The sequence below is a fragment of the Schistocerca cancellata genome, chromosome 11, assembly GCF_023864275.1.
Source record: "Schistocerca cancellata isolate TAMUIC-IGC-003103 chromosome 11, iqSchCanc2.1, whole genome shotgun sequence".
Classification (NCBI taxonomy): Eukaryota; Metazoa; Arthropoda; class Insecta; order Orthoptera; family Acrididae; genus Schistocerca; species Schistocerca cancellata.
The window spans coordinates 119,305,461-119,318,738 of NC_064636.1; the positions used below are offsets into that span (position 1 = coordinate 119,305,461).

Here is a 13,278-nt window from a genome sequence, read left to right on the forward strand (position 1 = left end):
GAGCAAGCAGTAAAGAAAACGAAAGATAAATTTGGAGTAGGAATTAAAAACCATGGGGAAGAAATAAAAACTTTGACGTTTGCTGATAACATTGTAATTCTGTGTGAGTCAGCAGAGGACCTGCAAGAGCAGTTGGACTGAATGGACAGTGTCCTCAAAGGATGATATAGGATGAACATCAATAAAAGCAAAACGAGGATAATGGAATGTAGTTGAATTAAATGACGTGATGCTGATGGAATTATAGTAGGAAATGAGACACTTCAAGTAGTAAAGGAGTTTTGCTATTTCAGGAGCAAAATAACTGATGATGGTCGAAGTAGAGAGGATATAAAATGTAGACTGGCTATGGCAAGGAAAGCCTTTGTGAAGAAGAGAAATCTGTTAACATCAAGTATAAATTTAAGTGTCAGGAAGACTTTTCTGAAAGTATTTGTATGAAGTGTAGCCATGTATGGAAGCGAAACATGGACGATAAATAGTTTACACAAAGAGAGAATAGAAGCTTTCTAAATGCGGTCCTACAGAAGAATGCTGAAGATTAGATGCGTACATCATGTAACTAATGAGGAAGTACTGAATACAATTGGGGAGAAGAGGAATTTGTGGCATAACTAGACTAGCAGAAGGGATCGATGGTAGGACATCTTCAGAGGCATCAAGGGATTATGAATTTAGTACTGGAGTGCAGCGTGGAGGGTAAAAATCTTAGAGGGAGACCAAGAGATGAATATACTAAGCAGTTTCGGAGGATGTTAGATGCAATAGATACTTGGAGATAAAGAACCTAGCACGGGATAGAGTAGCATGGAGAGCTGCATCAAACCAGTCTCTGGACTGAAGACCACAACAACAACACGTTTCAGTTACGACGAAGTTGTTTTAAAAGGACCGAGTTAGACCATTACCTTGGGGCGGATGTTTGGTCACCTAAGTTCCTGAATCCGAGAGAGCGTAAAAATTTGTTCCACACAGTGCTGGCGCGTGTGACAACAGGTGTAATTATTGGTCCACTATCTTAATCCCTACATTAGCACACTGTTTCGTTGTGTTCTGGGTGCAAGATTAATTACTGTAGAGACTAGGCGCCTTTTAGCGTGCCCGTTTGATGGGTTAAATAACAGATTGAGCCAATAGATCGCCGGTTTGAACTGAGTGGCTTATCATGATTTTCGGTACTGATTTGTAACTTCAAACTGTCTCTCAGAGCGAGGACTGTAAATTTTAAATCATGTCAGATTCCTTGAACAATTGTGTTGGAAAACCTAATGAGTATAAGCAGCTCTTATTTCAGATTTTGCTTATACAGAGCGTCTCCATATTGTTCATGAAGATATTTTGGTTTTGTTGTCTATGTAACTAGTAAACCTTTTGCCATTGGATAGTGTACTAAGAATTTATATGACTACAAGCCTGATATACATTCAATTTCACTTATTGATTCTTTCATTTTTTGACCTATTATTTCATTCTGTTTGAATTTAATTAAATGCGTCACTCGGTGTTAAGTTCGAAGCAACCACTGTTGTTGATCTGTGAAGTGTGAGTAGTGTTGCTAGACGGCCTTAGAGTAAAAATACAGTTAAATTTTGTTAACGTTTCATAGGCTGTGGCTCATACAACATGTAAAATTCATTAATCACGGACCTCTGTAACTTTCAAGTTATCGAGTTTGTTTGATGAATTCGTATTGTGTAATGGACTGTTTCATTTGGGCACCAGCACCTTACCCCTCCAACCTAGCTACCTGCCACTTGAAGTATTGTACGCAAGAGATAAACCGAATGAGGTAACACTGTCATAAACAGACTGGACTTGTATTCGGGAGGGTGGATGCTCTACTCTTCACCTACTCATCTAATTTAGATTTTCGTGGTATCCGTAAATGATATCCAGTAAATGCTAGGTTTATTCCTACTATAAGGCCACAGCTAACTATTTGTCGCACTCTTGCCATTCTAGACCTACAAGCCTGCAAATGTCTCTTTATGTGACTTACAGTAATTTATCGTTCCTAAATTGTAATATCAAGACGTGTCCAGTATGCCTATAAAAAGTGATCTACTAATTAAAGACTATTACTATTACTACTACTACTACTACTACTACTACTACTACTACTACTAACGTCATTACTGCAACAACAACACACAAATGCTAGGTATTCTTACATACCTGTTCAACACATGCATGGTAGGGTGATCAGGAATGTTCTGGACATAGTGCAACACACTCATGTGGGCATATTACAGCATTCGTTCCTCAGTTTATCAACATTCAGAGGTACAGTTTTCAGTCCTTCCTTGCCTTCTACCGATAATGGTCGATCTATCGTAGTCGCTAAGTAGCATACCATGCAGCTATAACTGCTGTTACCAAGATCGTACCCAGTACCAGAGCTAAGGGCCAATTTCTACTAATTTTGTGGGTGGGGAATGTGTGGAGAAAACAAAAACCTGGTTAACATGTGTGATCGACGTACTATCATGTCAATCTCTGCCATAGCAAGGCTGGTTACTTATGCAAAGTGGTAACAAATCCAAGAAAGCAGCAATAGGTTTACTTCTGGAACGTCCTTGCAGATTAAAACTGTGTGCTGGACCGAGACTCGAACTCGGACCTTTGACTTTCAAGTGCTGTACCGACTGAGCTACCTAAACACGACTCGCGACCCCTCCTTACAGCTTCACTTCCGTCAGTACCTCGTCTCCTACTTTCCTACTTGCCCGCGAAAGGCAAAGGTACCGAGTTCGACTCTCGGTTAAGCAGACAGTTTTGATCTCCCATGAAGTTTCATATCAGCGCACACTGCGCTGTAGAGTGAGAGTTTCATTCCGGAACTCTCGCCTGCTTCAGTTGTCATTTGGATCCGACAAGTTTACATAAAAGCAACTTTCGTCCAAGAACCACTGGTAGTAGCTCCAATACCTAAATTGTGCTGTAAGAAGCAATAGTAAGTATCTTTCAAAGCTAACGTTAGCGAATACGGGAGTTCTTAATAAGAACTGTCGCGCTACAGGTCGCGGAAAGTAATTTAGAAAAGAGAGAAACATCTCGGTCTCACTTTAGTTTTCCCCATTTTCATGGCCGGCACTTTTCAGTGTGGACAACACTGAGAACAGGAGACAGCCAAATTGAGGGAGGTTACACGCACAGTACATACCTACCGTACGTTGATGGAGGGAGTACGTGGAGACTCACCAGACACGTCGGGCGGCGCGGCAGCCAGTGCAGTGGTGGTCGGCAGCGAGACTCGCCTCCTGTGGTGGACTGGGCTGCCGCCCCCCACCCACTCTGTCCGCAGTTTTCCTCGAGACCCCCTCCCTCCCCCACTCCTACCCCCACCCCCCTCCGCACCGACAACGATAACTCTTGCATAGGTCTGACGTTCGAAGTATTTCTGCCATCTGATCTTAGCCGAAGCACTAAGAAATCTTGCTCTCACGCAAACCCAGTGAGTGAATTCGAGTCACGTATCGTGTCGCCCAGTGGCCACACTGGCACCGTAATGGAAGATGATGCACTCTGTCTTTCTAAAATGTTTCACCGGAAATACGGTCGCTCCTTCACTGCATTAACACTGAAATTGCAGACTGAGATAAGCGATCGCGGAACAGGGAACCTGGAATCGCTTACTAGTAAAAAGCCCTGTGCGCCACATCAGATGCTGCTCATTCCCAGGCTCAGTCCGCTCCATTCTCACTGCGACGTACTTTGCCAGCAGGAGGTGTTCATTTCCGTTGCCTTTGTCTCCTTCTCCGAGATACGCAAGCCGGACAGAAAATTGTTCCCTCTCAGGAGGCGCCTCGCACTTGCCGTCAACACTACGACCATAAATTATATGAAACAATTCGTGAGATGATATCATATTTGAAGGGTATTTTTCTTTGCATAATTAGAGAAAAAATAGTGAAAATCGAAGTAAATTGTTCCAACCCCTGCAAACATTTTAATTTTCATTATTTTCACCTGCGTTGAGGTTCATATTCTTAGAAAATAACTTATTAATGTAAAATCAAAACATTTTGGATTTCATATGAAAATTGGAATGGCTATGCTACACAAAATTCACTACTCACAACCTTCAGTGGACATCACAGCACAACTCTGTTATTTTTGGCTGAAATCATTCGAAAAATTCACAGAAACTATTCGAAACATGAATGAAAATTGTCAAAATTTGATTATATTGTAATTAATTCCTTGCACCCAAAACCAAATCCCAAAATATCTGTCAAACAACATCTTAATGTGGTTTCCCCATTAACCCGAAGAAATGGTATCTAGGAATGGTATGAAATATTAACTCAAAACATCACAGCTATTAGTGTTGAATGCTCAAACGGCGCAATTAGGAGGGCGTTCTGTCTGCTGTCTGTGGAGGATGCATTTCACGCTAGAGATTGTTGTGTGGTGCTTTGGGATTCTACATCCTACTCCACACATCAAAAACAATTTCGCATTAGCCCGATTGCCAGAACTCCTGAAAACAGACGTTGACTGTGGATATTGTATCACAGACACAGTCACTTTGACTGTTCAGAGCTGTCACTAAACCCGCCCAAAGACGTAAACAACCATGAATGACCAGCGCCTAATAGATGGAGGCGTCGTGATGACTGGGTGTTGCGTGATGTCCTTAGGATAGTTAGGTTTAAGTGGTTCTAAGTTTTAGGGGACTGATGACCATAGTGCTCAGAGCCATTTGAACCATTTTAGATGGAGGCGTCCGACAGCCGATCAGTTCCAGTCATTCCTCCAGGAGGGAGGTATACAGCTCGTTTTGTCTGTAGTTAAACCATGCCTAGACGGTCAATACCAGGGTACGATCGCATGTGGATTGATACTTTGTACCAGCAAGGGATCTCAACAAGAGAAGTGTCCAGACATCTTGGAGTGAACCAAAGCGATGTTGTTCGGACAGGGAGGAGACACAGAGAGAGAGATAGGAACTGTCGATGACATGCCTCACTCAGGCCGCCGAAGGCCTGCTACTGCAGTGGATTACCGCTATTTTCGGAATTTGGCTCGGAGGTACCCTGACAGTAGCGCCACCATGTTGAATATGCTTTTCGTGCAGCCACAGGACGTCGCGTTAGGCTGCATGATGGACACCTTGACTCCTGATGTCCTTGGCGAGGTCCATCTTTGTAACAACGACGCCATGCAGCGCGTTTCAGATGGGCCCAACATCTAACTGAATGGACCGCTCTGGACTGGCATCACGTTCTCTTCCCCGATGAGTGTCGTACATGCCATTAACCAGACAACTGTAAGAGATGCGTTTGGAGGCAACCCCGTCAGAATGAACGCGATAGATATACTGTCCAGTGAGTGCAGCAAGGTGGAGGGTCACTACTGCTTTGGGGTGGCATTATGTGCGGCTGACGTACGCCGCTGGTGTTCATGGAAGGAGCCGTAATGGCTGTACAATACGTGAATGCCATCCTCCGACCGATAGCACAACCATATCGGCTACATACGGGCGAGGCATTCGTCTTCATGGATGATAATTCGCGCACCCATCCTGCACATCTTCTAAATGACTTCCTTCAGGATAACGACTTCTCTCGATTGGAGTGGTCAGCACGTTCTCCAGACCTGAACCCTATCGAACATGCCTGGGATGGATTGAAAAGGACTGTTTATAGACGACATGACCTACTAACTACTCTGAGGGATCTACGCCGAATCTCTGTTGAGGAGTGAAGCAATCTGGACTAACAGTGCCTTGATCTTGTGGATAGTATGCCAAGACGGATACAGGCATGCATCAACGCAAGAGGATGTGCTACTGGGTATTAGTAGTACTGGTGTGTGCAGCAATCTTGACCACCACCTCCTGAAGGTCTCACGCAATATGTGGTTTTAACGAGCAATAAAAAGGGCAGAAATGATGTGTATGTTGATCTATATTCCAATTTTCGGTACACGTTGCGGAACTCTCGGAACTGAGGTGACACAATTTTTTTTATGTGTGTATATCGTGGACCCAGTAATGCTTTTTAATGTGAACAAAAACCACGGTGTTTATTCCAACGCAGTGTTGCCCTCTCTTCTGCATCCTCCACACGTTGCGCCGTCGGTTGACTGGATGGACATTACGCATCGTTTGACAAGAGGCCAAACGGCGAGACGCCTGAGCACACTGCACGGCCCCAGGCAGCTGCTGCCCGATCGCTGTGGTCGCTGGCCCACAGGAGGAGTCCAGTCGTGAGTGCTGCTGGGGGAAACGTCTTCACTGTGAAGGGTCAGATTCCAAGTGTGCTCTCTGTGCAGTCCCCTTCTCTACGTTCTCTGGGAAACTTTTTGATAATGGTACGTTTTTTTTTTTTTGGTCATCAGTCTACTGACTGGTTTGATGCGGCCCGCCACGAATTCCTTTCCTGTGCTAACCTCTTCATCTCAGAGTAGCACTTGCAACCTACGTCCTCAATTATTTGCTTGACGTATTCCAATCTCTGTCTTACTCTACAGTTTTTGCCCTCTACAGCTCCCTCTAATACCATGGAAGTCATTCCCTCATGTCTTAGCAGATGTCCTATCATCCTGTCCCTTCTCCTTATCAGTGTTTTCCACATATTCCTTTCCTCTCCGATTCTGCGTAGGACCTCCTCATTCCTTGCCTTATCGGTCCACCTAATTTTCAACATTCGTCAATAGCACCACATCTCAAATGCTTCGATTCTCTTCTGTTCCGGTTTTCCCACAGTCCTTGTTTCACTACCATACAATGCTGTACTCCAGACATACATCCTCAAATTAAGGCCGGTATTTGATATTAGTAGACTTCTCTTGGCCAGAAATGCCTTTTTTGCCATAGCGAGTCTGCTTTTGATGTCCTCCTTGCTCCGTCCGTCATTGGTTATTTTACTGCCTAGGTAGCAGAATTCCTTAACTTCATCGACTTCCTGACCATCCATCCTGATGTTAAGTTTCACGCTGTTTTCATTTCTACTACTTCTCATTACCTTCGTCTTTCTCCGATTTACTCTCAAACCATACTGTGTACTCATTAGACTGTTCATTCCGTTCAGTAGATCATTTAATTCTTCTTCACTTTCACTCAGGATAGCAATGTCATCAGCGAATCGTATCATTGATATCCTTTCACCTTGTATTTTAATTCCACTCCTGAACCTTTCTTTTATTTACGTCATTGCTTCCTCGATGTACAGATTGAAGAGTAGGGGCGAAAGGCTACAGCCTTGTCTTACTCCCTTCTTAATACGAGCACTTCGTTCTTGATCGTCCACTCTTATTATTCCCTCTTGGTTGTTGTACATATTGTATATGACCCGTCTCTCCCTATAGGTTACCCCTACTTTTTTCAGAATCTCGAACAGCTTTTTCCAGGTCGACAAATCCTATGAAAGTGTCTTGATTTTTCTTTAGCCTTGCTTCCATTATTAGCCGTAACGTCAGAATTGCCTCTCTCGTCCCTTTACTTTTCCTAAAGCCAAACTGATCGTCACCTAGCGCGTTCTCTATTTTCTTTTCCATTCTTCTGTATATTATTCTTGTAAGCAGCTTCGATGCATCAGCTGTTAAGCTGATTGTGCGATAATTCTCGCACTTGTCAGCTCTTGCCGTCTTCGGAATTGTGTGGATGATGCTTTTTCGAAAGTCAGATGGTATATCGCCAGACTCATATATTCTACACACCAACGTGAATAGTCGTTTTGTTGCCACTTCCCCCAATGATTTTAGAAATTCTGATGCAATGTTATCTATCCCTTCTGCCTTATTTGACCGTAAGTCCTCCAAAGCTCTTTTAAATTCCGATTCTAATACTGGATCCCCTATCTCTTCTAAATCGACTCCTGTTTCTTCTTCTATCACATCAGACAAATCTTCACCCAAATAGAGGCTTTCAATGTATTCTTTCCACCTATGTGCTCTCTCCTCTGCATTTAACAGTGGAATTCCCGTTGCACTCTTAATGTTACCAACGTTGCTTTTAATGTCACCAAAGGTTGTTTTGACTTTCCTGTATGCTGAGTCTGTCCTTCCGACAATCATATCGTTTTCGATGTCTTCACATTTTTCCTGCAGCCATTTCGTCTTAGCTTCCCTGCACTTCCTATTTATTTCATTCCTCAGCGACTTGTATTTCTGTATTCCAGATTTTCCCGGAACATGTTTGTACTTCCTCCTTTCATCAATCAACTGAAGTATTTCTTCTGTTACCCATGGTTTCTTCGCAGCTACATTCTTTGTACCTATGTTTTCCTTCCCAACTTCTGTGATGGCCCTTTTTAGAAATGTCCATTCCTCTTCAACTGTACTGCCTACTGCGCTATTCCTTACTGCTGTATCTATAGCGTTAGAGAACTTCAACCGTATCTCGTCATTCCTTAGTACTTCCGTATCCCACTTCTTTGCGTATTGATTCTTACTGACTAATGTCTTGAACTTCAGCGTACTCTTCATCACTACGATATTGTGATCTGAGTCTACATCTGCTCCTGGGTACGCCTTACAATCCAGTATCTGATTTCGGAATCTCTGTCTGACCATGATGTAATCTAATTTAAATCTTCCTGTATCTCCCGGCCTTTTCCAAGTATACCTCCTCCTCTTGTAATTCTTGAACAGGGTATTCGCTATTACTAGCTGAAACTTGTTACAGAGCTCAATTAGTCTTTCTCCTCTTTCATTCCTTGTCCCAAGCCCATATTCTCCTGTAACCTTTTCTTCTACTCCTTCCCCTACAACTGCATTCCAGTTGCCCATGACTATTAGATTTTCGTCCCCCTTTACATACTGCATTACCCTTTCAATATCCTCATACACTTTCTCTATGTGTTCATCTTCAGCTTGCGACGTCGGCATGTATACCTGAACTATCGTTGTCGGTGTTGGTCTGCTGTCGATTCTGATTAGAACAACCCGGTCACTGGACTGTTCACAGTAACACTCCCTCTGCCCTACCTTCCTATTCATAACGAATCCTACACCTGTTATACCATTTGCTGCTGCTGTTGATATTACCCGATACTCATCTGACCAGAAATCCTTGTCTTTCTTCCTCTTCACTTCACTGAACCCTACTATATCTAGATTGAGCCTTTGCATTTCCCTTTTCAGATTTTCTAGTTTCCCTACCACGTTCAAGCTTCTGACATTCCACGCCCCGTCTCGTAGAACGTTATCCTTTCGTTGATTATTCAATCTTTTTCTCATGGTAACCTCCCCCTTGGCAGTCCCCTCCCGGAGATCCGAATGGGGGACTATTCCGGAATCTTTTGCGAATGGAGAGATCATCATGACACTTCTTCAATTACAGGCCACATGACCTGTGGATACAGGTTACGTGTCTTTAATGCAGCGGTTTCCATTGCCTTCTGCATCCTCATGTCGTTGATCATTGCTGATTCTTCCGCCTTTAGGGGCAATTTCCCACCCCTAGGACAAGAGAGTGCCCTGAACCTCTATCCGCTCCTCCGCCCTCTTTGACAAGGCCGTTGGCAGAATGAGGCTGACTTCTTATGCCGGAAGTCTTAACTGACAATAGCAACCCCTGTCGGCTTTGAAACCGACTGCCATTGTCAACGTGTGGCCCTCTTATTGGGTCCCTGTCAGTTAGGATCTTGTTACGATCACTGTCCTTGCACCGCAAAGCGTGGCTGCGTGTAACGTACCATTCCTCTTTGATACCTATGTACAAATGAACCAGATTCATACAACGTACGGACAGAGGCAAGTACAAAAACGATAGGATCTTTTTGCCAATTTATCACGTCCCGACATCGACCTACCGTGTTGTGCTCATTGAATACAAAACGGCCGGCACTTTCAAATCGATTCGCTGCCTCTACTGAAGTTACGTTTTCCAGCATTTCTCAGGACTCCAGACTGATATTTCCCGAGGTGGCCTTCTCTTCAGAAGATAATTCATGTCATATCTTGCAGCCATGCTGATGGTTCAATAGTATTCACACCATCACCTGTTTTTTTAGTATTGCATTTATTGCATTATTTCCGATGTCTGAGGATATTTTGTCTGTCTCACTTGTCCTGCTCACCACATGGAATAATTTGGTCATATCTGGCTGTCCCACGCGGCTCAATAATTCAGAAGTAATGTAGGTCTACGCTACGTTCATTGTTTCGAGTTTAGGACTTGCACAGATCTGTGAAATTGCTATCCCAGTATAGTATCTCTTATCAAACCTCCTCCTACTTCTCCTAGTCTTTCTGTAATGGTGTCCTCAAGATTTTTTTCCCATTATATTAATTTGCTTATCCGCCATCTGTTTACCAAGCTACGTGTTCAATCCACCTCCATTACAAACTCAGTGCAGTCGTAATTCCATCTTCCACGTACGCCTGTACTCAGGTACATTTATAAACTTAGGTTTTCGCGGCCATGGTCACATTCAACAACATTTTTGTCGGTTTGCGACCGCATTGTCAATATATATAAAACTACCGACGGTTCCTTTCCTGTTGTAAGCCACACCTTCTTCAGGATATTTTTGCTTACTGCTGAATCAGAAAACATTGCTTCTTATATACCTGCAGACATGGCTGTTATCTACTTCTGATAGGCTCTCCGATTTCCACCAATGAAAAGAAATAATAAAAACTCCCACAGTGACTTCTAACATCCCTCCCCTTCATCCTCAACAGTCTCAAACTCTGGGAAAAGGAAGTTCTGAATCATATCGAGATATGTGCTTGAGTGAACAGTGTTCTCGGCAAAGAAAAATGGACTGTACACCTTTTCCTGTGAAACTACACAAAACACATCAAATTTTGGAGAATTCCTGTAATGTTGTACAACTTCATGTGGTTGTTCCGTGCCCCACATTCAGACGACTTCATTTACCAACAGGATGGGCACTGCCACGCTGGCGTCTTGAAGTGCGGGGATTTTTAAATCAAGGAATCGCCGAACTATGGATTGGTCGCGATGGACCGTATGATTCAGCCCTACATTACGGCCCTACATGGTCACCGAACTTGATTGTATGTGATATTTCTTGTGGGAGTTTATAAAAGACTCTATGTGCCTCGGTTATCAACATCAATGAATGAGCTGAGACATCGCATAACACCAGCTGTGGAAGCTGAAACTCATGACTTGCTCGCTGTAGTGTGGAACAATTTGAATACCAGATTGACATATGTCATTCACCTAAAGGGTGTAAAATGAACACTTATGAAAAGGTATGAAAAAAAGACTTTCTGAGCTTCCCGTTAATTAAAAAAGAATATTCATTGTACCAGTGTTGTTCAATAAGTGATGCCCCACATTTTTTTAAAAAGTCATTCATGTACATAAACAAACGTCCTTGTTGCTGCACCACATTTTATTTTTGTTCTGTGTGCCAATGCAGTTGAGAAGATGTCACAGCCTTAGTACAGCGTCTAAATGGTGTCTACATACGATTCACGTTACAAGTGCCATGCTTTTATTGAATTATTGTGTGCAGAAAAAGAAACCGTTGTGAACATCCATAAACGCTTGTGTGCAGTGTATGGCGATGCTGCAGTTGATGGGCAATAGGTAAATAAAGTTACAATCCCAGGAAAAGCAGAAACAGAGCTCTATGGTCAGCCACGCTCGAGACGTCCTGCCACAGCTGAATCGTGAGGATGCCATTATTCGTGCCGACCGGCGCATCACAACTCGACAATTGGCTCTACAGTTGTCAGTCAGCATTGGAAGTGCGTCTGCAGTGATCGAGACTCTGGGATATTGAAAGAGGCACTCACGATGGGTTCCACGAGTGCTCACAGCGGACCACAAGATTCAAAGAAAGGCCACTTCATCTGAATTGTTGGAGCGTTTTGAGACCCACAGAGAGGCCATTCTGTCACGGATCGTTACTGCGGACGAAGGCTGGGTGCGCCACTTTGCGCCAGATACAAAAAGGCAGTCCATGGAGTGGCATCATCCTCGTTCACCACAAAAGAAGAAATTCAGGGCAATGCCCTCTGCCAGAAAAGTCATGGTGACAGTCTTCTGCGATTGTAATGGCGTCATTCTCAGGGATGTGATACTTAGAGGGTCAACCATCAACTCAGAGGCATACGTAAAGACTCTGAATAAACTCAAGAACCGTTTCAGACGTGTTCGATAGGACAAGAATCCAGGAGAAACCTTGCACCAACGCAACAATGCACACCAGCACAAAAGGCAGAGAACCCGGGAACACATGGCCGAATTAGGTTGGACATCCAATCTTAAGTTTTCCCGGCGTATTTCCAGTTTGAACAGTTCTCGGGTATCCGACCGGGTGGCGTCGTAATTTCTCCTCAATATTTCGGCAGACGTACACGCTGCCATCTTCGGGTGGTTCCTGATGAATGCTGTGCTGTTCATCTCGGCGCCGAGAGTAACAGCACAGCATTCGTCAGGAGCCACATGAAGATGACAGCGTGTACGTCTGCCGAAATACTGTGGAGAAATTACGATGCTACCCCGTCGTACAGCCGAGAAATGTTCAGATAGGTTGGACACCATTGCATCATCCATAGTACACTCTAGGCGTGGTATCCTCGGCCTTCCATCTCTTTGGGCCACTTGAAGATTCTCTATGGGGAAGATACTTTGAAGATGACGAGAGTGTCAATGGTGCAGTGAAAACATGGCTACGCCTACAGGGAATACATGCTCTTCCACAACACTGGCGCATGGGCATTGGTCGTGATGGAGTCTATGTAGAAGACATGTTGATGTATATTGTTACCAAACTCTGACTCTAAACAATAAATATGTTCTGAGACATGGGGCATTACTCATTGAACGACCCTCGTATATGTATATTAGTTTCAAAAATGTTGTTCTTGTTGTGGCCTTCAGAGACTGGTTGGATGCAACCCTCCATTCTGCTCTACACTGCACAAGCTTCTTCAAGTAACAACTGCGAAATACATCCTTATGAACCTGTTTAGTGTATTTATGTCTTGGTTATCCTCTATGGTTTTTGCCCTCCACGCTGCCCTCCAACACTAAACTGGTGATCCCTTGATGCCTCAGAACACGTCCTACCGACCGATCTCTTCTAGTCAAGTTGTGCCACAAATTCCCAATTGTGTTCAGTACCTCCTCATTAGTTACGTGATCTACCCATCTAATCTTCAGCATTCTTCTGTAGCACCACATTTCCAAAGCTTCTATTCTCTTCTTGTCTAAACTAATTATCGCCCATGTTTCACTACCATAGCCGGCCGGTGTGGCCGTGCGGTTCTAGGCGCTTCAGTTTGGAAACCCGTGACCGCTACGGTCGCAGGTTCGAATCCTGCCTCGGGCATGGATGTGTGATG

General features: G+C 43.8%; 1 protein-coding gene across 1 annotated transcript in view; it reads right to left on the reverse strand.

Moving 5' to 3' along the window:
• Positions 1-3,244, reverse strand: part of LOC126108643 (uncharacterized) — a 91,341-nt gene extending 88,097 nt beyond the window's left edge. Inside the window, exon 1 of the mRNA XM_049913952.1 lies at positions 3,202-3,244. The gene's annotated coding sequence lies outside the window, so the exon portion shown is untranslated. The remainder of the gene's footprint in view (positions 1-3,201) is intronic.
• Between the last annotated feature and the right edge of the window lie 10,034 nt (positions 3,245-13,278).